The sequence below is a fragment of the Buteo buteo genome, chromosome 10, assembly GCF_964188355.1.
Source record: "Buteo buteo chromosome 10, bButBut1.hap1.1, whole genome shotgun sequence".
Taxonomy (NCBI): Eukaryota; Metazoa; Chordata; class Aves; order Accipitriformes; family Accipitridae; genus Buteo; species Buteo buteo.
The window spans coordinates 17,700,690-17,726,518 of record NC_134180.1 but is presented as its reverse complement, the minus strand read 5'-3'; positions in this window follow the sequence as shown (position 1 = coordinate 17,726,518).

The window sequence follows — 25,829 nt, the reverse complement described above, 5'->3', positions numbered from 1 at the left end:
TTATCTATTTAGATATGAAAAGATAGTTTAGTAATTCTGATCAGCTTGAGCATCCCTTTAGCAACTTCTTCCATGCTATCACAGATCTTGTAATCTTCGCATAACCCTGTTATTTAGCCTTCCTGCATGAAGAGAAAGGGCTCATACACCATGAGGAGGTGCATTTGGATCTGTTTTCTGCAACTCAGGCACTTTATCTTTCTCCTCTGTCCTTTACAGCGTGGTGAAGAGATATGTCCTGATGGTTTCCTATTCCTTTCCCTTATGTTGATGTTCAAAATGTTATTACTTTTGGCAGTTAGAAATTTGGTCAACATTTAGCTTCCCAGCTCTCACACAGAAACAAAATTAAAGAATATATTTGCTTGTAGATTAGTTACAGATTCAAAAAGGGCTGAAAAGAAGTAATTGGAGATTCAACTTGGGAACAGGTGATGTGCTACAAGTGAGGGAAAAAGGCTTCCCATTGGAACAGACATGTGGGAATTCAGTCTAACAATACTTGGTCAAATAACAATAATATATATAATCCTTACTATTGCTGCTTTAGAACCAGTGCTGTTCCTGCCAATGTCAACATCCAAACTGGACTTTTAGGGACATGTTCTCTAGAGTAAATCCACAGCTAAAAATTGCCAGCTGTAGATACAAAAAATTTAACAAACATATCAAATGCCTTTCACAGTCATGTGAAATTTGATGCTCAAATGTTTGATTAGATAGTGCTGTGGGGGCTGGTCATCAGCTGAGCCTGCTGACTGAGGAGATCCTTTTGACTGCTTACCTGTTGCTTTGTGTTGTTTTCCTGCAGTCTTCCATTGTACTTCGATGCTCTTAAGACATGGCCATCTTTTCTTCTCTGCTCTCATACCTCCATCAGCCATTTCTTAAAGGCTTCTAGGAGTTATGCAGAATGAATTAGTTTCATCCAGTAAGAGGTTTTACCATGTCTGTGTGATGAAGTTGCATATCTGCAAAGTGAGTTAATCCTCACTTTGCATTTCCTCCCACACATTGCAGTTTTCAAAATGCCTCAGTCTAGTTTATGTTATCACTGAGTGGGTGCAGGTATCAGATCTTTTGTTAGCAAGCCAGTTTTGTCTCAATTCCTAGCCTATCAACTGTCTGGCCAGATTGTTTTGGCCTATAATATTATGCAAATAGCAGTGCCTCCCATGAATTATGAGAAGTGCATTGTAGTTTGTAATGTACTGCTGAAGAACATCCATGTCTCTCTTCTACATAGAGGACTACACAGCCAGTCTAACAATACATAATTACAACATCTCTTCTAACATGGTTTGGGGACACCTGAATATAGATAATGTTGCAGATGTACATCTGAGTAGATGCTTGGGAAGATCCTTTAATGCCCTTTGGATGAAAGCAGCAAGGAGGTCATGGACTCCAGAAAACCTCAAACATCTTATAACCCTCTTGCAGCCCAAAAATGAGGCAATAGCAGAAGGTAGTATTTAAGTCAGATGAATTGTTTCTCAGACTGATTTCAGCATGCTCAGCAGTAGCCATTCCAGCTTTGCAAAAACAACACACAAAGCACAGCTCAGCTCCTACTGAATCACCAAGCTGTCCCTTCTCAATTACCCTCTGGATGTCTTTCAGTCCTACATACTTATTTCCACTGTAATTTTATTTTTATCATTGGTTGCTACAACATTCAGTGAGCGTGCACACATCGTTGCTAAGAACTCTGGTATGTAACACCAGGATACAACATTCTACAAGAAAAACTTAAAGGTGCCCATCACAAAATATAATGTCTGTAAGTCATTGATGTAGGCTGAATGCATAGAGCCCCAAACACAGCTTGTCTATTAGATGGAAATAAGACATAACTGATGGTTTGGAGAACCTATAATGAGTGTTGCACTAATGAAATGCAAAAAGCTCTCTAGAAATTAATTATGGTTATGTTACCCTGTGTCCTGATTTTGTAGCTAGATGAATCTGGACTACTTGTGAACTTACATGCACACTCTTAAGTGTTTTTATTTTCTAGTCAGAATGACAAATTCTGTTAGTCCCCTCCAAGTTTTGAAGTTATTAGGTATGAAAATAATTAGCACATTATAGCACACATGAAACTCTTTAAAGAACTTTAATTAAATGTTCAGCATAAAAGGGTTTTGTCTTGCCTTGATGTAGAGGCTAAACTCTCATTAACATTAGTAGAACTTACACATGTTCAATGAAAGGAAAACAGGACTGCAGTTTGTAGGGGAAAAACTTGAAAGAAAGTAAGTTCCTTAGTTATAAATAAGATTTACATTAATAGATGTTACAGATGTTCCATGAAAAAAAAAAAATCTGAAACTCCAGGTTTATACTAAGTAAACAAATTATTTTAAATTAATTTCTTAGATAATAGTAGCTTGTTTCTAATTTTTTAGTTTTCATGCATTCATACATTTTTTTAGTCCCCATAGAACTTATGTAGATGGAGTCTTTGTTTTGTTTGGTGCTGTATAAATATGTAATGAAATTACTGCCCCAAAGATATTGTAGTATTAATTTTATTTATAGCCCAAGCAATCCCTAAAATTGTCTAGAACATTGTGTTCCTACATAAGTATTTGTTATCGATTCTTTATAAGCTTCAGTGAAAAATTAAACAATTTTTCCTAACTAGATCTGATCACATAAGTTAACCACTAACATTTGTCCCTGTTTATTAATTAGTATTACTAATGAGCCCTTAGATAATCATGTATAGAGGGAATAGCATCTACCGCTTAGCTCAAGGCTGTATATTACATATAAGTTAAAGCTGACAGAACAAACGTAGTCATTATAATTATTAGTTAAATAAGCATTTTGATTCTTGCAATTTTTCAATTCTATCCTGCCAGAAAAAAAAGGATTTCTTTCTCATCTAACTAATAACTAACTGAGCAGGACTAATTCACAACTGATTTCAAGAGTAAAGAGAATATGTAGTATATTTTCCAGGAAGTAGCAAAATAAAATTCTGGCCCTGAACAATTCTATATCAGGAATTTCTGTAATTTGAAAATATTTTTTTCCAAGGTTGGAATCAAAATCTTGTAAAGATGGAATATTTCTGAACATTAAAAAATAATTTTCAAAAGGTGATGACTAAAATGACACTTTACTACTATAGTAAGGAATACTTTTACTTTTTAATATCTTATAGAACAGCAATTCTTTAATTTTTCAAATGCAAATGTGTTAATGTTGCTCTGGTTAATGTTGCTGTTTGTGTGTGTATATGCTGATTTACATAATCCATAGAAGGACATCAGACCTGGACACATAATCTATATGAATTAATGTATCGATTAACAACACAATGGGAAACAAATACATGATTCTACTCTGATTTTTGTTATCAAAGGATTGCATTGTGGGTTGATCTCTTTGGTGTGGCTTATTAATTAATATCAAATGTGTGAGGTGCAAAGAAGTGTGATTTCTGACTAGGAAGCATTGACTCTCTAGACGCACTGAGGAGGCACTGGATTGCTTGGGGAGTGTAGGGACAGGACAGGGACAGCCTGTGCTCCTGAGCTAGGTCATGTGTCACAGCTGGAAGGGCTGTGTAGTTGTGACAGACTGATAGTAGCATCAACAAAGAGGCAGTTTTAGCAATTTTTCTCTAGCAGGTATGCCCTACTGCAAGGTTGTGACTCATCCGCTTAACTACTGCACTAGATGCAAATAAAAAGGAAGCCTTCAGAGGCTGTCTTCCATTTTTAAAAAATACCACGTCAACAGTTGCAAAGTTCTTCCTGTTTATATCTCAGGGTCTTCTAGAGAGCTTGACATCTCTGGGTGATTCCTGCATGGCTTCAGCTACCACATTTGATATGCCTAGTAGAACCTCATAGTTAAATTCCCCTTTCCACACTGCAGCCACTTTGTGGTTTTTGCAGGAATCTGTTGGGCAACGGCGGCTCTAAGCTGCTCTGTACCTCCTGTGTTTTGCTGGCAAGATGGTTGTACTAGGGTGATGCTGGTGGCACATACCAGCTATTTACTGCTCCAGTTATCCTCTACACCCTTCCCTGTTTCCGCTTGCTCCTTACAGCAAGAGGTTGTAAAAGTAGCAGCAGAGAGTAATTTTAGCAATTCTTCTGTACTGCGCAAGTCCTATTAAACCAGTAATATAACACACCTTAAAATGTCTGTTTCTGTATGGATTATAGAGCTGGGACAGAACACCAAAAAACCCCCGAGCACCACCAACAAAAAAAATTTCTTTACAGCCAGCCACCAGATCAGTCAGTAACAGGAGTGTGTTTCACTGGATCACTGAAGCCAGCAACAACTGTGCTCCATTTCTGAGCAATTCTGTCCTGTATAAAACCCATTCCTGTTTTTCAAAACCATTCAATATTAGACATGAAAAAAGTGGTCAGTAAGATATCTAAAAAAGAGTTCTCTTTAAAAGTGCTCATAGAACTAAGCTTCTAAAATATTTGTATTCATACCCTCCCTGCTGCTGCTTGTTCATCAGAATCAGGATATGCTAATTTGCCTGGTATTTGCTGGAGACAGAAAGTAATATATGGAAAGTAAGAAATTAAAAAAAACCTGCTGGTTTACAACTAGGTTGGATTTTTTTTGCATCTTGTTTATGCTATTAATCCTGATGCCAATTAATTGAACTGCAAAATTCATATTGATGCTGTTGTAACTAATGTTTTCCCCTCCAGGTATGCATATCTCAGTGTTGTGAGCCTTGGCCATTGCTTTTTTTGGTCTTATTTCATTGGATGATTCACATATTTATTTAACACCTTTTTGGAATTTTTTCTCACATTGTGAACATGTTTGCGTTTAAATAGATATATAGATGGTGAAGTGCAAGTTAAACTGAGGGGTTTTTTTAATAAATTGGGCCTAAAAAAATCAGAAAGTAAAGATTTCCTTTCAGTACCGTATGGTTAATGTATCTATATAGCTGTCAGTTTTCAGTATAGCTATTGAAATCAAAGCTCACTAGCTGACCTGCTTACAAGAACTTGCTTTTAAAAGACAAAACTTCAAAAACGGAATGAGAGGATGAACAAAAATAATTTCAAACCCATTTTTCAGCAAATGGATTCATGACCAGAGGTACCACAGAGACCTTTTACAAAAAGCAGTACTTAAAAAATAGTTATAAGCAAAACAAACTTAAATTAAGAATAAAAATAATAATAACTTAAAAAAATGAAAGAAAAAAAGAGAAAGAAAAAGGAAGTGGGGGGGGGCTGTAAAGACAAAGTATTATCTAACCCTCTTGATTTTCTAGGATAGCTGCTGGAACTGGCAGTGTGATTTTTACCCTCTTCACTAAGCAGTAATTGCAGAGTTAATTAGTCTCCAATGTTAGCAAGTGGGTGGCATTTACTTTTATAATAATAGGGCTGTCTCTAAAATGGAAGCAGCACAGATCATGATTGTGTACCTTACCTTTTGAGGCAGGAACAGTAAAGACTCTGTAAATGGGTTTAAGCAGAGAGTTAACTAAAAACATTTTGCTGTGTCCCAAGTATGTCATTTGTTCTAATTACGGAATGGCAAATATCAAGTAGAAATGATGCTGTGCTTGGGTGGTAATGGTGACTCAATGCTCACTAGTCACTGTAGAGCAGGCTGTCAGAAAGCATTTCTTTTTAATCATAATTGGGTGCTACTTTTCTGACTCACTGCATCTTGTAAATGAAGAAAGAAACATGAGCTATATTCATAAGTGCCATGTTATTTAATTCCCCCAATGTCTGGAGTATTTGCTTAGTTACTGAGCCCTTTGAAGTCTTAGGCCCTTGGTTAGTAGTAGTAATACATAACAAAGTTACTGGTATTTTAGATATGACTGTGGAATCAAGTGCCACGCTTGAGCAATAATAACAATAATAGCAAAGGTAGTAGTTTATTATAACAGAAATGAAATCTCAACTATGGCTCCTTTACATTGGTTTCAAACAAATAGAGAAGCACATACACAACATTAAAAAGAGTTTTAGTAGAAGACTTAGCTTAAAAATAATTTTAATCTGGTGCCATTGTGAATGCTTGGCTAATTGAACAGGGAAACACATAACTGGTCACCCAGTGAGCAAACAGTAAATGTTTTTCATTCTGAGGAATGCCATTTGTTTCAGTACCAATGTTAGCTTTTTTCTGAAGAAACTTGGTTGTTATGTCATTTCCTTTTTACACTAGAAAAAGAGTTGTAACTCTGTGATAGCCATTTGTTATGATGTAATGTAAACTATTGACATGTAATTTAGGCTTTATATATGATAAGTTTTATTTGTGGCTATCATTTCAATGTTTGCTCACACCTAGGGGATGTTGAGCAAGACAAGGAACACATGGAACACAGAGATCACTCTGAGCTTCCTCAAAGGAGGATCTGGGCCTCTTGAAATCAACTTTGCAATTGCTTTGCAGTGTCCTACCTAGAGTAATAGGGAACTTTTTTTCTCTAATTTCAGAAACTACTATCATTTTACCACAGAATTGTCAGAGATAATGTGTGGAATTCCACTTAACTCTGCTTTTGAAAACTGGCTAGTGTCTTACATTGATGTTTTAAACAAAACAGCTTCATTAACTATTTGTACATTATACTGAAGAGACAGTCAATAGCTGAGTTGTAATTTGTATGTATTTCTTTGAAATTTTCCCTTGAGAACCCTATCAGCTCCTCTCTAGAGTCTTTTTTTCCCCACACAAACTCTCCCTTTTGTTTTACTTTATTATTTTTGTCCAAATTTTACAATATTGTCTGTAATATACTGGAAGACCTCTTTGGAAGAGGTCTTTAGAACAAATCTGTAAGCAATTTATTTCATTTTGTAAATTAAGTGTATAGATGGAAACTGCAGAACAGATGGAAGAAATGTTATTACAGATTTGTAAACAGTGCAATCAAAGACTTAGATAGTTAGTGCCTGGCAAGATTTTGGCTATGTTTTTTGTCATTTGAGAGATCTCTTGTTAAGGATGGGTGAACTGGTTTTAAAGTTAGAGAAGAACTGGCTTATTTATATAAGATTCTTCATAATTGCTCTTAAACTTTTCTTGTTTTGTTGCTTATTGTCCATTACATCCTATTGAAGCTCAGTGTAGTGGTTTGATAACAGACAGCAACATGCCAAAAGACCAACTCAGTGAATGGACTAATTTAGCAAAGCCTGTTTACTACAACTGAGGATGCAGCTCTGAGGACCTTTGGTCTTTTTTCTGTTTGCTTTATTATTCCCCTTCTTGTGAGCTGGGCTCCAGACTGAACATTTCAGAGGCTGATCTTTTGAGCCTCCCTTTCTGCACTACTGATGATTGTGGGTTTTTGTTTTGTTTTTTATTTTGTTTTCTAGTAATTTAAGATAAATCAATTTAAATATTAATAATGCATATGTGTATATGCGTATATCGATAGCTATTTATATTGAAAAAAAATAACTGGGGAGTTGTATTTTAGCCTAAGACAAGACTAGCATGCTAAGCAGAACCTGGAAGGTAGTATAAACTCATCTTAAATTTATTTTAGTCTCATTAAGACTGAATGTACATCTTTAAAAGTGCTATTGAACTTTGGAAACTGACTCTGCCCAATTTTCAACCAGTAACACCCATATATAATGTACTTAATTTACAATTAAGTCATATTTTTAGTTTCTAGCTTCCAGGTTCTTTAGAGTCACTTTAGGACAAAAAATTCAGTCCATATTATTTTTTTATTAATTATTATCAATATTCATCATATCTGTTTAGCTGTGGAGCTACACTGTCTTCTGGTCTCAGTCACCTCCTATCAGTCTATTCTCTTTAATTAAAAAGCACAGATTAATTAGCAGGGATTTAGGAAAAATAATTACACAGATCACACATGCAGACACACACGCACAAAAGTAGCTAGCTCTCAGCAACATTGGTTCTACAGACATAAAGGAAATAATATGTAGCGGTAATCAATTTCAGGCTGAGCAAGCAAATATGACAGATAAGGAGTTGATCCCAATTCCTAACAGAGCCAGGGAAAGATTAACAATTATTTTGATGGTGGTGGATCAGGGCAGAGAGAAAATTCTCTATATATGAGCAGGTAACTTTTGTGTATTTCAATTTCCAAACAGAGACTCAATCATTAATCATATCATAATTTACTGTTTTGAAAGAATATACTGTATGTTATCACCTTAACGGGCATAGCATTTCACAATGCTGTGTAGTATTTTGTCTAAGATAAAGTTACAGTGTATTTGTTGTGTATTTTGATGTTGCAATGATGTGTGGTTAGCATGAAGTTTTGAGTGTATAATAGCATAAATAGGCATTATTTGTTCTTTCTAGCAGTACTTTCAGTTCATTGTTTGTCTGCTGTGCTTATGATTATTCTACTGAAAAGAACAATAAACTGGGCAATAAAGGACATTTAATGGTGGCACCACAGTATGATGATAGACTGGAGGCTACTAATATAAGATGCCTGAAGAACTAAGTTGAGCTGTGGTAGCCAAACAATCTAAGAAACACACTGCTGGTCAAGGGCATTTATGGATGTGCAACCTGCCAGTTCTTTTTTTTTTCCAAAATGAATTGCGACTGTAGTATACCTTAAGTGAATATGTGCTTGTGGGTGAAAGCTGTTCTTCCTAGACAACTAGGAAAAACCCAAAGTTCAGTTCAAACAAGCTGTTTTTTATGTACAGTTTCAAGATGATAGGACTGTGAAAATACTCCACTGACTGATAAATATACTGTATATACAGAAGATACAGAGAGGTGGGTTTTTTCTGACCTCTGCTCTGGACTCTTAACCATAGTCTGGAGCTTTGCTGTATAACCTGAAATCTTTTCCCATTTGGAATGGAATTTCTTCATGGAGAAATGAAGGAGGTGTGGCAGATTGAGGAGAAATTCAGATCAGGACAAGTGGTTGTTTTTTACAGTTTCCTTTATGAGTTATTTTTACAGTGTGAATAACTATAAATTGAAAATAGGCTCAAAAATTGTTCTTGACCTTATGCTATTGAAGAGTGAAGTTTTTGTTTTGGCTCTGGCACTGTTTGGGATAGAGGCTAAAGTTGCATTGGTGCATTATTAGCTATATTTTCTGAGGGAAGAGGTTTGATTCTCAGTTTATAACAGAACATCAGAGGTCACCCAAATCATTCTGTACTGAAACATCTCTGCTGCTGCCTTTTCCTTGCACCACCTCTGCCCTCCCCCCAGCGCTCGGTGTGTCTGATCTCCCTTGTCTCTGTTCCAGGGCTGCTCTTTCCCTTCCTCTTCCTCATGTGAGAGGCAACGTGGACAAAGAGGGAAGCCAGGCTGAGCCTCCCTGCTGCTATCCAAAACCACATTGATGCCTCTGCATTTCACAACCCACATCAGGTTCTGGGGGACATCACCTAGGTAGAGAATGGGGCCTGCATCCAGGGAGGTCAGATTCAGAAACTTTTACTTTTTTTTGCTAAATGCCATTGCCAATTATTTATAGTGGTTTTATAAGGGAGGTCTTAAGGCAGGGATTAGAGCAAAAAACTTGAGTTCAGATTGCTGGAATCAAACACTTTGTACTATTTTAAAGAAAAATATATTGCTTTCAAAAAATGTGTTGTTATCTTGTCTATTAGATTTTTTCAAAGGGAAAAATATTTTCAAAGGAAAAAAATCTCTTCTGCCCAACTTTACTTGTAGTGCGGGGTTGATTATAGCTTTTGGAATACAGCCATCATATTTAAAAAATACATCACATGTTTCAAAGAAAAAGAAGCAAAACAATTTACCCTTTTTTATTCTTTCTAGCAGATTTGCCTTCCTTCATTGTTCAGTTCATTCTAGTACCATCATGTGCTTCAAATAAAGAGTGTGAGTCTATGTATTATGTGAATTCTGTTTACTTTTTTTAATTTTAGTACTTGACTTGTCATCTCTGTTATGTAGTAGTTCCCTTCCTGGGTAACTGAGACTTCTTATTATGGAAAATAAAATATACTTCATCTTTACTCTCCTAGACTTTTTAACACACTAAATTGTAACAACCTTTAGATAACTTATACAAATGCAAATCAGTAGTCAAATCCAGGAGGACAATAAATAACAGCAATCTGTACTGTTACTCATTACAATATTGGCAAATTATCCTTTTATAATCCATAGATCATAATCACTAGTGCTAGATAGCTCACATATGTTCTTGAAGTTTATAAGGCTGAAGAAAGTTTGTATCTTCACATTGTATAGTCTCAAAGAGCTAAAATTAGAGTAACATTTCCTAAAATTCATTAGCACTGAATGTCTTGACATCACTCAAGTTAACTGATTGTTATTGTTTTCCCTGTTTCTTCCTATTCCTCACTGCATTCTGCTCTTAAATTTCTCTGTTGGCTTTCAATATCCAGACTTAGTCTGTGCCTATGGCACTGAAAAGACTAGTCAGCAGGCACAGTACTGCTCATAGTGACTTATTAATTATGATGGATGATAGGTCTCCTAAGTAAGCTGAAGTTACAGAGAAGTTCTTCAGTGATTTATATGCTTTTTGAAAGACAGCTATATAGGACTCAGAAAAGTGACAGGCAATAAAATGCTAAGAGTGGCATATTGAAACAGAAGACATGGATATCTAAATGATGCACAGATCTATTTTGATCTCGGCTTATGTTGTTTGTTTTTGTGAGGACAAAAAAGTTTATTAAAAAAAAAATTGACTTTCTGGGTATATGTTTCTCCATGAGGTGCTGTAGGGTCATAAACCAGAATTTTTTGATTCAGCTACATGTGGCTTGGAGACATAATAGCTAAGATGAAATGGCTGGAAGTCAGGTTTAGGTTACAGTTGATTTGTCTACATTGAAAAATTCCCAGACTACTCAATCAAAGAAACTTTGCAGTGCTGTGAATTCTCTATAGCTATAAAAAGGGAGTATGTGGCCACAGCATCTAAAACACCATTGATATAATTTAGTCCATCATTTATCTGTTCAGCTGCTCAAACTTCAGCTGCAGTTACCCTCACAGAAACCATAATTACAACAGCAACAACACTAATAAAACCTTTTTTTTTTTTTTTTTTTAAAAGGAAAGAAACTGAAGGAGACGCTAGGAATAGGGGTTCATTTTGTGCTCTTTAGAAAGCAAAACCAAGATTTTGCAAATAATTTTTTTAATTTTGTGTAGCTGCTTTCTCTGTTCAGGACTTGCTATTCACATTGTCAACCACTCAATTACCTTCAAATAGAAGTGTTATTGGGGAATAGCAGACCTTACAGTGGTATTTTGGTATACAGTGGTAAGCAGGGGGTTTGTATCGTAGCAAGTATACATTGTCTTTCTGGGCTGTTCATCACATCAATACCTTACTGAGAAATAGAAAATACAGCATCTGACCGAGGTGCATGTCACATCAGAAACAGTCAATAAGTGTGATGATAAGCTTCTGAACAACCCATAGTTTTAATTTAGTTCACACAAAATACTTGCCAAATTATTTTTAATGATAACTAAAATTAATAAAACTAATAATATACAAACAGTGCAATGATAATTTTTACATAGCTAATAAATGAGCCCACTTGTTACCATTCCTGCATTTGTTTCTGTTATGAGGGTTTATTTTACATTTCTTCATATATAATTTGCTTTAACTTTTTATACATTGCATCACCTTAATTGTGGAACTTAAAAAATGGACACAAATGGGGAAGGAATTTCTTGCCTCAAGCAGAATTATGGGCAATGCTGCAACCCATGTTCAGCTTGGCATCGCCTGCTGTGGATAGAGGAGGCACTTGGAGTACTAGAGGTCAAGGGATTCAGACATGGTAATGTCTTTTCCTCACTTGGGGATGTCTATGCAACTCTGCCTGCAGAGCTGCAACATAGTCACACCTTTGTCCTCCAATTTTTCTTTCCACAAAAAAGGAAATCTATTATTTTGACTTGAGCAGGAAATGGCACAGTGGACTTAAGGGGTCCTGCGTAATTCACTCTTCTTGACATCCAGTATATATTTGAGTTAGTTCTTCTCTCATGTTTGGTTTTTGTGAGAGCAGCAACTCTGTGTTTGTGTGCTGTTCCAAAACATCAGAAAAGCAGTATTTCCTGTTATATGTAATGTAAATATTTCTTTTTTAAAGTTGCAGTGCCTCAAGTGGTTCTTCTTATAGTAATATTCTCTTCTAGCCTTATGTCCATTTCCCTCATAATAAAAACATGCTGGTAAGAACCTATGTTAGGAGCTCTGTGAATTTTCCTGTAGTGCTGCGTTTTGGTTTTTTTGTGAAAGTGTTCAGATATTGTGGTAACAGGATAAACCCCTAAGAGATAATAGAATTATATCAAATTGATGTAAGAGTACTGTACAACACGTAGTTTCCAACATGTCCTTCATATCAATTTTTTTCCTTGTGCATAGCTTCATTGTAGAAGAAACATTTTTCCAGTCTAGGCCCTGATATTGACACATATTGCTTAGCAAACAGCTGTGGCACTTAAACATGTTTCAGCCAGAGGCTGGCAGTGCTGAAGGGGAAAGGAGGGAGCAGTATGTGAATGTGCTTGTGGGTTCAGCCAAATGGCCAAGAATAAGAAAAGGGACATTAAGGGAGACATGAAAGGGAAATCAAATAGCAGCTCTTTACAGAGAGGTGTGCATAGAAATCCCTGTGTGCCAACTTGGCCCTACAGCTGATTCAACACAGGCGTGGCAACACACTGCTGGGGAGTAAAACCTGAAAACCTTGACACTGGGTGTGCTGCAGTATATCTGTCAATACCCTCCCTGGGACCTAGGCTACAGATTTTAATAGCTTTGCTCCTAAGACAGTTGGGACCAGACCTATGGCTCACATCACCTCTCTTAACTCTATTGTATCAGATGTCTTGTGCCAATTTGCACCTGTTAAACATCAGGATGAAGGAGTGCCTCTTTATTTCCTAGGAAAGTGTGCACAAATAATTTTCCTAACATTTTATAAGAAAGTTTTTGTCACACAGATTGTAAAAGTTTCAGGTTTTTTTTAGTACCCAAACAATGACACAGTTCTTTCTCTCCCCTGTTTTTACATGGAAGAAAAACATTTAAGTGTGATTTTTGTAAGGGTTAGTGGTAGAAATTACATGCATATATTGACGGATTCTGTCACCTAATTTTCAATACAAATCTCTTAAACAGAATCCCAGAGGATGTATTTCTGCTTTAATCTCTCAGAAATCATGCAAAAAACTTTGCAAGCTTTCACAGACAAATGCATAGACTGAACTATAATTGCATGTTAGTACCTGAGTGTGTTCCTTCTGACTTTAATGACTAAGTAGTTTTATACTATTATTTTAATTGTGTTTGGAGTCTTTTGTCAAGATTATATTGATGTTGATGGGACCTTGCTGATACTTCTGGTATCAGTCTTCTGGTACTTTGGCAACAGAGCTTTTCCACTTTATGGTAATAACAGTTGACCTGGGAATTTCTGAGAGGAGAAGGAAAAGAATACAGGCTTTACCAGTCTTTCTTCAACAGTTCTCATAAGGGTTTTGGTCTGGGTCACTTTCTTGTGTGATCATTGTAGCTCCACTGATTTCAGTCGTGCTGCTCTGACTTTCATCACCCACAGAAGCGGCTTGTTTATTACAGATTTTCACCAGAAAGTAGTTTAATCCTTCATGAGAGTAAAGCCTCACTAATCTTGCTTTGCAATCAATATTTATGTTGAAATATATTGCACAAATGGAAGTAGACATAAATGTAAATGTACCTCATCTCCTCAGAATTGTATACTCTGTCAATAAAATCTCATAATTGTACTGCATTTAATGGCCATGATCACACTTGTTTTTTTTTTTTCTCTTTATATGTATGCTTGACAACCTGATTCAATAATGGGGACATTTGATTTAACTGCTGTTTAAATCCTGTATTCAGAAATAGGTACAGATTGTTTGCTAATCTGTAACACGTTAGCTGAAATTTTCATATAACTTCTGTTAAATCAAGCACTTAGTTTTAGCTTGAAAAACAGCTAACAAATTGTATTCGATTGTTCAGTTAAATGAAAGCAGAGGAAAGGATGTGAGAAGTAGTAAACTCTTAGATATCCTTCCTTTTAAGTTCTCTTCCACATTAAAATTGAATGTATGCAGATATATATGTGTTTTTCCTGAATAAAAACACCCCAGTAATACCTGAAACATGTGGATTTTGATTACCTTTGTGGTGATGCTGACAGCCTGCAGGAGGTCTGCTGGCAGACCAGTGGACTGCTCAGTTAGCAGCAGCAGAATTCACTTCCACAGCTCTTTGCAGCTGGTATGGAGAAATAAATTATTTTAGCCAAAGGTAATGGAAGTCTGAAAGCTAGTGGCTGTCTCTGCTCCTCACTACAAGTACTGAAGGTGTGTATTACCATGCTGATTGCTCAAAAAAGTTCTCCCACTCAAGTAAAACAAGTTTGAGTTTTGAATTAGCTTCAGTAGAGTTTGCTTTATTGACCCACAGCTTTGGAAACTTTTTCTGCCTTTTCTGTCTTTTTAGAAATTCTCAAAGGAAAAGTTTATATCTGAAACAGAAATAACATAAATTTTAAATAACTATTACAGCACAGTTCTCTGTAACTGCAAACTAGAATTTCAATGCTAATATCTTTGAATATAATAAAATTGTCTGTTATTTTGCTCTCAGATTGATGCCTAGTTCCAGGTATCCAGTAGGGCAGAAAAATAAGTTATCAGAGTTCATTAGATACATGAAACTCACTGGAATATTTCCTGTTGCTTATGAAAGTTGCTTTCTAAACTAGGAAAGGATACATGAAAGGAGAGAAGGCAAAACAGAATTGAAATTGGATAAGGAGCCTTTCACATAGGGGTTATTAGTTATCAAAAACTATTCTTACATGATGGCTCATTGGTATTCTAAATCTAATATCATATGCGGGTGATCTCCTCATTGCTTCTTACTTAATAATTTAACATCAGTCACATCCCTTACTCTTCAAACATCTACTACTGCTGGGACCTGGGTTTCTTTGTTGTGGGTTGTGGTGGGGGTTTTTTTTGTCTCATATTTCACCAAACAAAAGAAATATTGTTTTTCAGGACTATATATTCAAATTTAGACCCCTTTTCTTCATAAAACTGATCAGAAGGGCTAGGCTGCAGAAGACAAACAACACCTCAAGAAAGAGGGTGAACAAAGAGTCTCTCCTATGCTTTTTGCCTCCTAGTACCTAGTGACAGTGCCACATCAATTTCTGGTTTACTCCAGAGATGTTCATAAGCATAGGCGAGCTGCCACCCTTCCTCTCATTCTACAACTGCATTTTGTTACAATTTTTTTTCACCTGGGGTCCTGTAGATTTGGTTGATCTGATTCAGAACGGATTTTTTCCATTGTGGTCTCAGTGGCAGGGGATCTATGTTTTTTCTCTCACTTTCCTCTTAACAGCAACAAGGCAAAATTAAATTGAACAATTGCAGCCATCTAAAAATAATAATTGTTTAGAATCAAGAACAACTGAAAAACTGAAAACCAGATGCTAGAACTGGGTCAGACTTTTGGTTTCATTTTTAGACCTTGACCCATGATCCACACTTTCTTAAAGGTCAAAAATGAGAATTATGTGCACAAAGATTGCTTCTAAGGGATAGGGAGAGGTGGTGGTTTCAAAGTTGTAATATTTTGCAGACATCCAGAGAGTAACATCTAGATTTTCTATAACAAATATCAAGTCTTTTCCTTGACAAATAAAAGAACTGAAATAACACCCTCACCTCCAAGCACCATCCACCCCCATGACTATCTTTGAACAGCATAAGTCTGACATTTAAAGAAGAAAGCATGTTATTACTTTGCAGGATATTACTTCAGTAATAGTTAAATAAGATTCTCTGTATTGATCTGGACATGAAAATGAACACTGAGATGGCTTGGTTAACTTAATGTATTAATTTAGTGTATGAATTTATAAAATAGAATCATAGAATCATAGAATCATTTAGGTTGGAAAAGACCTTTAAGATCATCGAGTCCAACCATCATTCATGCCCACTAAACAGTGTTATGGAGTACCCTGTCTACTTGCTTTTTGAATACCTCCAGGGATGGCGACTCAACCACTTCCCTGGGCAGTCTATTCCAATGTCTGACAACCCTCTCAGTAAAAAAATTTTTCCTAATATCTGACCTAAATCTCCCTTGCTGTAACTTGAGGCCATTTCCTCTCATCCTATCTCCAGCCACCTGACAGAAGAGACCAACACCCACCTCACTACAACCCCCCTTCAGGTAGTTGTAGAGAGCAATAAGGTCTCCCCTCAGCCTCGTCTTCTCCAGACTAAACAGCCCCAGCTCCCTCAGCGGCTCCTCATAAGACTTGTGCTCCAGGCCCCTCACCAACTTGGTTGCCCTTCTCTGGACACGCTCCAGCAACTCAATGTCTTTCCTGTAGTGAGGGGCCCAAAACTGAACACAGCACTCGAGGTGCGGCCTCACCAGTGCTGAGTACAGGGGAACAATCACCTCCCTGCTCCTGCTGGCCACACTATTTCTGATGCAGGCCAGGATGCTGTTGGCCTTCTTGGCCACCTGGGCACACTGCTGGCTCATATTCAGCCGGCTGTCAACCAACACCCTGTCCTGGGTTCAGCTGGGATAGAGTTAATTTTCACAGGAACCTGGGAGGGGGCACAGCCGGGGCAGCTGACCTGAACTAGCCAAGGAGCTATTCCATACCATGTGCCATCATGCTCAGTATATAAATGGGGAGTGGGCTGGGGGGAGCTCTCTCGACTTTCACTGGGGGAAGTGGTGGAGCGTCGGGTTCTGGGTCGTGAGCAGTTACACTGTGCATTACTCTTTTTGTATATTCTTTCATTAGTACTGTTGTTGTAACTTCTCTTTTTTTGTGTGTTGCTCCAGTAAACTGCCCTTATCTCAGCACTCGAGGTTCTGTTTTATTTTGGTTTTTTTTTTCCTTTTCTCTCCTCTGTCTCCTCCCTATCCCACTGGAGGGGGGGGGGAGGAGTGAGCGAGCGGCTGCATGGTCCTTTGTTACCAGCTGGGCTGAAACCACGACACACCCCCAGGTCTTTCTCTGCTGGGCAGCTTTCCAGCCACTCTTCTCCATGCCTGTAGTGCTGCATGGGGTTGCTGTGACCCAAGTGCAGGACCCAGCACTTGGCCTTGTTGAACTTCATACGACTGGCCTCAGCCCATCGATCCAGCCTGTCCAGATCTCTCTGTAGAGCCTCCCTACCCTCAAGCAGATCGACCCTGCCTCCCAACTTGGTGTCATCTGCAAACTTGCTGAGGGTGCACTCAATCCCCTCATCCAAATCATTGATAAAGATATTAAACAGAACGGGGCCCAACACCGAGCCCTGGGGAACACCACTTGTGACCCGCCGCCAACTGGATTTAACCCCATTCACCACAACCCTCTGGGCTCGTCCATCCAGCCAGTTTTCCACCCAGCAAAGAGTACACTTATCCAAGCCATGAGACGCCAGCTTCTCAAGGAGTATGCCATGAGAGACAGTGTCAAAGACCTTCCTGAAGTCAAGGTAGACAACATCCACAGCCTTTCCCTCATCCACTAGGCAGGTCACCTGGTCATAGAAGGAGATCAGGTTGGTCAAGCAGGACCTGCCTTTCGTAAACCCATGCTGACTGGGCCTGATCCCCTGCTTGTCCTGGACTTGCCACGTGAGTGCTCTCAAGAAAAACCGTTCCATAATCTTCCCCGGTACCGAGGTCAGGCTGACAGGCCCGTAGTTCCCCGGATCCTCCCTCCGACCCTTCTTGTAAATGGGAGTCACATTGGCAAGCCTCCAGTCCTCTGGGACCTCCCCTGATGACCAGGATCGTTGATAGATGATAGAGAGTGGCTTGGCAAGGACCTCCGCCAGGTCCCTCAGTACTTTTGGATGGATCCCATCAGGTCCCATAAATCTGTGAGTGTCCAGATGGCGTAGCAGGTCACTAACTTTCCTCCTGGATTAAGGGGGGTATATTCTGCTCTTCATCCTTACCTTCCAGCTCAGGGGGCGGAGTACCCTGAGGATAGCTGGTCTCCCTATTAAAGACTGAGGCAAAGAAGGCATTAAGTACCTCGGCCTTTTCCTCATCTCTGGTGGCTATGTTTCTTTCTGTATCCATTAAAGGATAGATATTCTCCTTGGGATTCTTTTTACTGTTAACATATTTGTAAAAACATTTTTTGTTGTCCCTTACAATAGTGGCCAGATTTGGTTCTAGCTGAGCTTTTGCCTTTCTAATTTTCTCTCTGTATCATCTAACAAGGTCCCTGTACTCCTCCCAAGGTGCCCGCCCTTTCTTCCAGAGATGATAAACTCTCCTTTTTTTCTTGAGTCCTAGTAAAAGCTCCCTGTTCATCCAGGCCAGTCGTTTTCCTCGGTGGTTCAACTTGAGGCACGTGGGAATAGCCTGGTCCTGAGCCATTAATATTTCCTTCTTTAAGAGTGTCCATCCCTCCTGGACCCCTTTGCCCTTCAGGACTGTCTCCCAAGGGACTCTCTCAACCAGTGTCCTGAAAAGGCCAAATTTTGCCCTCCGGAAGTCCATAGTGGTGGTTTTGCTGACCACCTTCCTTGCCTCGCCAAGAATTGAGAATTCTATCATTTCATGGTCGCTAAGCCCAAGATGGCCTCCGACCATCACACCTCCCACCAGTCCTTCCCTGTTTGTAAACAATAGATCTAGCAAGGCTCCTCCCCTGGTTGGCTCACCTACCAGCTGTGTCAGGAAGTTATCATCTTCCACACACTCCAGGAACCTCCTAGATTGTTTATTCACTGCTGTGTTGTATTTCCAGCAGACGTCTGGAAAGTTAAAGTCCCCCACGAGGACAAGGGCACATGATTCTGAGACTACTGCCAGCTGCTTGTAGAATGATTCATCCGTCTCTTCAACCCGGTCAGGCGGTCTATAACAGACTCCCAGCACAGTATCTGCCTTATCGGCTTTCCCCCTCATCCTCACCCATAAGCACTCCACCTTGTCATCAGAATCGTGTAGCTCTGTACAGCCAAAACAGTCCCTAACATAGAGAGCCACCCCATCACCTCTCCTTCCTTGCCTATCCCTTTGGAAGAGCTTATAGCCATCCACTGCAGCACTCCAGTCATGGGAGTCGTTCGACCATGTTTCTGTGATGGTGACTAAGTCATAACTATCCTGCTGCACGATGGCTTCCAGCTCCTCCTGTTTATTGCCCATGCTGTGTGCATTGGCATAGATGCATTTGAGCTGGGTTATTGAATCCACCCCTAACATCGGCATGCTGCCGCCAGGCTCATCTCTGGTGCACCTAGTTTTATCCCTTACCCCCTTCAAACCTAGTTTAAAGCCCTCTCTATGAGCCCCACCATCTCATGAGCAAGGATTCTTTTACCCCTTTGAGATAGCTGGATGCCATCTGTTGCTAGCAAGCTCGGTGCCGTGTAAACCTCCCCATGATCAAAAAAACCCCAAATTCCATTTACGGCACCAGCCTCTGAGCCACGTATGAACCAGGTGTGTTTTCCTGTTCCTTTCAGTGTATTTCCCTGCCAATGAAGGGATTAAGGAAAATACTACCTGTGCTCCCAATCCTTCCACTAATCATCCCAGTGCCCTGAAGTCCCTTTTGATTGCCTTTGGATTTCTCTCTGCAATCTCATCACTGCCAACCTGCACAACCAGCAATGGGTAATAATCAGAGGTCCGAACCAGACCAGGGAGTTCCCTGGCAATGTCTTTTACCCAGGCCCCAGGGAGGCAGCAGACTTCCCTGTGGGATGGGTCAGGTCTGCATATTGGGCCCTCTGTCCCTCTCAGAAGGGAATCGCCTACAACAATTACCCTCCTTTTTCTTTTTTCAGAGGCTGTGAGAATGCGTGGGGCTGCCCGACTGAGCCTAGGCACCTCCCTAGATAGGGCTTCATCTACAGCCTGATCTCCACTGACCTGGTCCTCAAGTTCCAGAGCCCCACACCTGCTGTGCAGGGGCAACTGGGAAGGTGAGAGAGACCGGGAGGGGATTCGCCTGCCTCCCCGAGCAGGGACCTGTATCCATTCCCCTCCACCTCTTAGGTCCCCTCCTGCCTGGTGGCAAGAGGGCAGGGGAACCTCCGCTTCTTGCGGAGCCTCCGTCTGCTGCCTCTGCCTCAGGGATGGTAGGTGTGGGCCCACCAATCGATCTCCCTCTCACACTCTCTGATACTCCTCTACCTTTCCACTCCCTCCTTCAGCTCTACCACCAGGCCGAGCAGATCACTCACCTGGTCACACCTCACACAAGAGGTGCTCCCGCTGCCCTCCGTCATCAGTGACAGACTCAGGCACTCCCCGCAGCTGGAGGCCTGGACAGCTGCAGGTTTACATGGGAGCTCTGTCTGCGTTGCCACATTTTTCCTAACAATGGCTTTCACCTGAGTGGCAACCATACCTGGGGCTCCCTCCGGGACGATGCCCACCACTTGAGTAGCCCTTCTCGAGCTGGGAAGAGGAAGAGGGGCAGCTGCGCCCTACCTGCACTCCCTGCCTGTGCAAACTGCCGCGCCACGCCCTTCCTCACGTGCCACGCCCTTCCTGATGTGCCACGCCCTGTTTGCCCACCCTGTTCGCCGCGCTTCTCGGGGCCATTTAAATCTCCTGCAGTTGCCCCTGGCAATGCCCACGCTGTGTCGGCCTCTCGCTCGTGACCTGCTGCCTCTGGGCGGGTCCCTCTGCTCTTCCCCAGGGCTCCTGGGCCTCAGGAACCTCCCAGTCCGCCTCAATCTAGCGCTTAGCCGCCCACTTACCGTTGCTTCTGCTGGCCTCACCGCTGACTGAATTTTAGGAAGGGACATGGAGCTCTATCCTCATGATGTTCCTCATATACAAAGGAAAGTGTGCTCGGTGAATATTACATTGAAAGGACAACTTCAGCTTAAAGAAGCCCAGCTCTAGCACTGTTCTACAGTCTTTGTTGTGGATTCATCCCTACTTATTATTCTTGCAAAACATATATTTCTAAAGATATGTTTGACTTGAACATATAAAAATTACATTTTTTTTTCATCTATAAAAGTTTTCTTTGATGTTTTAAAACTTTGTTTTGTGTAAATTTTTAATGCAACTGAACAGAAGAAAATGATACATCAGATATTTTTGCTTTAACGGTAAACAAATTTGATATTCCTGTATGAATTTTCTATAAAAATAAGAAAAATGAATGATCATACAATTTTCACATAAAGAAGGGTCCTCAGTCTTCTTTTAGTACATATAAACCTCTGTAAAGCACATTTGTTATGTTTCCATGGCTCCAGTGCCTTGTATTTAGAGGGATTATTTAAAGGGGAAAATCCCATTTGAAGTGTTTTCTGATGTCAGGGATCATTGTGTAGTTGACTTGCTACTGAAGAAAACTTGTAGCATACCCAGGAGTTCAATTCTAAACAAGCAAAGAAAATTAGAATTACTTTAGTCTAGTCATTCACAAAATAACAAATTTTACTTTCATTATTATTTTGGACTGATACGTTTGTGGGTGATTTTAGCAGAACAAAATTTGGTCTAAAGCAGTAATTGTAAAAAATAAAGATTCAGATACTAACGACAAAGACCTACATTTGATATAGTTAATATAGAAATACAGAAAGTGAAAATAATCGTGACTATGAAAGAAAATATAATTGGGTTTAGATTCCTTATGATTTTGAAGCACAAATGATGGGGCTGAAGAATCCGTATCAGTAAATCTGGGTCTAACCATGTATTGAAATATGGGAGAAAAAAATCTGAAAAAGGGATAAAGAGCAAGACAAAAGAGCCCACAGGTAACCAAGAGCTGTCTGATAAAATATTAATTCTGTTTCAGATTATAGCATCTCTGTTTAGGAAAATTTAAACCTCCTTATCAGGGTACATGGCTTATCTCCATTATCCCTTCACATTAAAGATGTCTTTCCAGTTTACAGTAACAGCAACAAATGTGCGATCTTTTAGGACACTAAAATATTTGTTGCCATGGGGGAGACAGAGATTTAGTCAACAGAGAATGAAGTCCTGTAGAAGTTCTTTGTGCTTTGGTTTCTTTGTTCTTTTGTACCTTTGGAGGCTCATTCTTATATTTTATTGCTCTTTGCAGAGTTGTTTGTATTGTAAATTCATTGTTCCTAAGTAATTGGTCAAGGAGTGTCCCTTCTTTGAGATCCATAATCCAAATTACATTATTCCTGTTACCTATTTGCCTACCATCTAAACTGCAATAAGGAAAACTCCACTCACTTACTGAGGGTGCTTCTTGATGTATCATCAAAATCATACCTGAGATATTGATGATTGACCAAAATAAATAAGAGATCAGGAGCAAAGGAAAGTATACCTTAGGCATCTGCCCACTTGCCCTTCTAAAGATACCTTGAAGCTATGGATTTGGTTGACTAGATGTCATCAGCTAGAAGGATTCCCATGTCTTTGCTTCCACTGTTGATATCTTTTTATTTTATTGGCTCTTACTGTTCTCACCTGCATTCATAATATAGGCACAATCTAAAAAAAGATGTACATTTTTTTGCCTGGCACACTACTGTTTTTATTTTTGTTGCATGTTGAATGGAGATGAGCTGTCCATAACAACATTCAACTCTCCTAAGTGGTTACAATACAGTTAGTTCAGGACAAAGCAGTGTGTAAAAGCGGATCACATTACTGCTTCCCAGATGCAATTATTGCTTCGCAGATGCATTACCTGGCACCTGAAAACTTCAACCAGCCCAGTCGTACTGTTTTCTGACTCTTAGCCAGTATTTATTTCGTTAGAAAATACTTTACTCTTATCTGAAGTTGAGTCACAAAAGAATAATTCACTGCTAGTACACTTTTAGCTCTGGAAACTATCACAGTGTGGAGTTGAGGGAAGAGGGAAACAACACTTATGCCATCTTCCTTGGACTATACTCTCAGTAATTTTGTTTCTTAATAGCCTCTTGCAAGAAAGAAGAAAAGGGAAAAAAAACCAACTAGAGCTAGAACCTCAACCAATATTAACTGGTGTTGCTCTTTCCATTTGAGCAGGCTTAGTCTATTTTACCATCCAGGGCTTGTATATCATGCCATATCTTGCCTTATTTCCTTTTCATGATATTAGCCAGTTTCTGATTTGTCTGAAATGCCGATTATGTTTTTCACTGTGTTAAGTTTAATAATGTTATACTTAAAGAAAGGCTGTAGTCACAACATGTTGCTTATAAAGAAGGGAATCCCATACCACAAAATGTTGGGCCATAGCCTATGCTGGTTCACTCTTCCAAATTCAGAATAAGCAGTGCAGCAATGAGAATAGTCAACCATCTCTTCAAAGTAAATTATGAGTCTGTGAATGTCTGTTCTAGTCAGTGGATTGAAAACATATCTGAGTAGAGTCTCTGCTCTAATCTTGGCTCTGCAGTTCTTTTCTGCAGGCATGTATTCACTGTTAGCTCAGAGATCCACATAAATCTAGCTGCCTATTGTACTCCTGTGATTAAACCCCACAGTTTTCTATAACAAATGCACAGAGAGGTACAATCAGTAAACGCCTTCACTCCAGTTGACTGAATAGCTATTTGCTGTTAGGTTGGTAGGTTTTTGGAACAAGCCTAAAGTTAGGTTGATTTGAGGATCAACATACAAGTCATACATTTCAGCATACAAGATGCTTTCAAGTATCCTTCCCTCCCTCCTTCTCCCTCATTGTCTGATGTTTTCTTGTACTTGATGTACTTGAAAACATGTATCTGGGTATTTCATACTGCTTAAGCAGTTACTCTAAAAGATTCCCATTCTATACCTAGAAATAGTGATTCTTAATTTCCTCTACCTTTAAATCATTTTCATATTAACACTTAAAAATATTTGCCTAACAATATATTTACTATTTATTACTTCAGAGGAGTATTTTCTTTGCCCAGGACTTGAAAGTTCAGGTTTGAAATGGAAGCACAGTGTTGGTGACCATAATCATATGCTAGCAATAGCCCTGAGGCCAGCCGGCCAGACAGTCGGGGAATTTTCAAGCTGCCTCAATAGCTTTATCTTCTTTTTGTCTGTACCCTGGTGTTTTGCAATTGTTAATGCTTTTCATGTGAGCCCATTTTATCTAAGGGATTTCATTGCAGCAAATCTCTAGTAGTGTCTATGATGAGAATCCTAGATTTTCTTCTATTTCAGACCCAACTCCTTTATCAAATGCTGTGGTACTTTAAAAGGTTACTTTATGAAGTTGTTCTGTTGTGTATATGTTTTCAGTTGAATGATGTAAGGAAATACTGCATATAGGGTCAGCCCATCTGTGCCCAGAACTGGAAAAGAAAAAAAAAATTCCAAAGTGTTGATATCCCACTGTGCAGCTTATGATCAGGTAATCTTAGTAGATCATTCTTGAACACACTTTCATCTCCTAACAATTTGGACATTATTGTGTGTAAGAATCCTACTCCGCTTCCTGTTTTAGGGAAATGTCAGACCATAACTGCAGAAGAAACTTGAGGATTGTTTGGTCCTGCTAGGAGATTTCTTGAGTCTTTCTGAAGATTTGTGGTTAATTGACAGTCTTTGAAACTGAAGTTCTGCAAATTGCAGACTAGAAGCTTGTGTTTAAAAAGTGTAAAGTAGAAACAAAAGCTGAACTCAATGAGCCAACCTTGCCTGTTTTAGCAGAGAAAAAGCTAGTGATTGTACCACCAATGTGTCCAGGGATCTGTAAAAATATGTGTTGGTAAACAGGAGTCTGACTTAATCATACATTTAGGATTCTTTGAACTGAAATTCATTTAAGAATCACTGAGCTACAGTGAGCAGACTGATGCTATTTCCATATTACCACCTGAAATTTTGTATGACTAATCTGAGAATCTTTGAAAGATAGGACTTTCCAGAAGTACCAATTTAAGGTATTTAAGTGATTCTGAAAACCACTGAGTACTTTTGTAAAAGTACATCTGGGTGTTTCACATTACTTAAACAATTGTTACAATAAACTAAACACTGCAAAATATAGTATGTAAACACAAACTGTACATGTGTTAGACTTATTTTTGTTGTAGACAGTCCTGCCTATCTGTTAGGACTGTATTTGCTGTCAGCTACAGGCCAGAGCAAGACTTCATCTAAAACCTGCTTATTTAGTTGCATCGAATTTCTCCTGTCTGTGCAGCTGAAGAGCCCAGTTATACAGCAGAGATACTATATGTGGTGCCTTCATCCTATCCCATTAGGGTGAAGATTTATGCTTAATCCAAACCTGAGATCATTGAATGGATTTCAAAAAATATAACTCCATGGTCCTTATCTTTGCTTATTTTTGTTCTTTAAATTTACTTTGTTTTCTGGTAATCATACTCACTTCTGCATACTGTTTGCACCTCTCTCTGGCTGCTGAAGAGTGGGATTCATTCTCCCAGAACCGACAGGACCTGCAGGCACAAAGACAGCCTCCCAGGGCACTACTGGAAAAATGGAAATGGAAATACTATGCTCCTTCTAAACAAAAAACTTTGTAGACTTAAAACAAAAAGAGAATAAGGAGTTACAGTAGAGAGACGGATGTAAACATAAACAGTTTCCAGAAACTGAGAACTATACCCCATGTTTAAAGCAGGATTTTTCAGGGTATATGAGAGCATAGATCTGGGGATTGTGTGTGATTGTATCTATTATTATTTTCAGTTAATCATAAAATCTTCCAGGTCATCACAGAACTTCAGATCTGGTCTTCCTTACCCTGATTTGTTCAAACAAACGGGAGGCGTAACAACACAGACCATAAAGATGCTGCTCCTGCATCATGTTAAATATTTCTAAGCATTGTTAATCATGATGCATC